Source organism: Trachymyrmex cornetzi, unplaced genomic scaffold, assembly GCF_001594075.2.
Source record: "Trachymyrmex cornetzi isolate Tcor2-1 unplaced genomic scaffold, Tcor1.1 scaffold886, whole genome shotgun sequence".
NCBI lineage: Eukaryota > Metazoa > Arthropoda > Insecta > Hymenoptera > Formicidae > Trachymyrmex > Trachymyrmex cornetzi.
Genome location: NW_017300230.1, coordinates 93655 through 95700, shown reverse-complemented (window position 1 = coordinate 95700; position 2046 = coordinate 93655).

Here is a 2046-nt window from a genome sequence, read left to right as displayed (position 1 = left end):
GCTGTATGAGCCAAAAGTAAGTGAATTTTTAATTTTTTTTCGATTTTCTCATAAAATTCAGTGCAGCTGAGGTCCTGTTGATGCGTACTATAATTTAAGTAATAATACTTTTGCAATCCGTACATCCAATACAGAGATTTTTCACCGAATAGAAATGTGGTAAAACAGGGAGCTTTAGCATCGCCGTAAGACCCATCGCAATCCAGTTCGATATAAAATTAAATTAATTACTTTAAGATTGAATTAACTCAAATTAAATAAAGAGTTAATCAATAATTAATAAAAAAGCTTCTAAAAGCCGACGCTGGTTATTAGTGCGAATTAAATTTATTAATATTTAATACAAAACGTTTCGACCCAAGGTTAGAATCCTCTTCAGTAATTAGATTTTGATAGTAAAATTTCTACATAACTATAATCAACATCAGTAGTTTTTTTTACAATGGATTATATGTGAATTACAAAATTGGTTGTCAAGTAATGATTATGTACGTTAATTAATGTTTATTGTATGATTGCATTTGTCCAATAATTCTGTGTAAGATTTCCATCAAACTTTCAAATTTACTAAAGAAAGGTAATTACATGATATATTTTTTGAAGTTATAATACTATTAATTTTTTTTATCACTATAGTTATTGATACAATAATTACAACTTACATGAAAATCATGGAATAGAACGTATCAGGCGATGTTCTTAGTACACTAGTCATAGTTCAAGTGAGAACATATGTATATCCGACAACGTCGCATCGTCGACATGATCTATAACATAACTTGCCACGATTGCGATGTATCTTATATTGATTAAACTAAAAAACAGTTGAATACTAGAGAACAGAAACACACTTCGGGTATTAATTTTAAAAAATAGATCTCCTTTAGTTGTTTTTAACCATAGATGACAGTACAACCATGAATTTAATTGGAATTACGTTACAATTTTGAATAATGAGACAACATATATTAAAAGATTGGTTTCAGAAATGATCCACATAAAAAATAACGATATGGCTTAAACAAAGTGATACCGAATTACTTATCAGATTCATATCTACTGATCTATGGCTTGTTATCCCCTTCCCCTGATTTTAATTCTCTTTCTCCACACACACACACATTTCGTTTTTTTTTCTTTCCATCAAAAACTAATCCATCCCCTCCTTGATACATATTAGCTCGTTCATATTAGCCACTAAAATTTAGAATCTATCTTGTATTGAACAACATGAGGTATAATATATACATTGAAGATGACTCGATATGAGTCAAAACGCTTGTAATTTTTTATGTAATTTCGAAGAATATCTATAATCAATACAAGAAATTTAAATGCCTATTACGGTCGGAGCTGGATCTTCGTTGCTTTTTAAATAATTCAATCTTGAATTACTAATATATACTAATGGCTCAGGACGCTCGTACGGTTTACAAGAGATCCGGGTTCAAGTCCCGGCCGAGGTAATATTTTTCGCAATAAATTTATTAACAGTTTTAATATATTAACATCTTTATAATATATGATGCTTGATGGTAGCACCAAATCATTAAATTGCTTGTCAATTTAATTCGCGATTACTAGAGTAGTTTTAAATGCGTTTATTTAGTCCGGAAAAATTCGGCGCACAGTTAGAAAAAGACTACAATATGGTATATATGCAAGTATACATATATAGTATATATATTAGTAATTCAAGATTGAATTATTTAAAAAGCAACGAAGATCCAGCTCAGATCGTAATAGGCATTTAAATTTCTTGTATTGATTGTGTTCTCACATATACGGTCTAAAAAATATAAATATATTGAATATATATAATGGTAATTATAATGTTAAATTTATAGCACAATTCTGCCTGGCTTGTAGTTTTTTTCAATTATTTCGTTTCTAAATTTTTGAGTCTATGATACATTAATTCCTTTATTTTTAAAAGTTACTACTTTTTAATTTTATTTAATTTTTATTAATCAATTACTACCCAACTCTGTAAAAAATAATCATTAATATACACAGTAGTATATACTCATAATGTAAAAGAAGCTT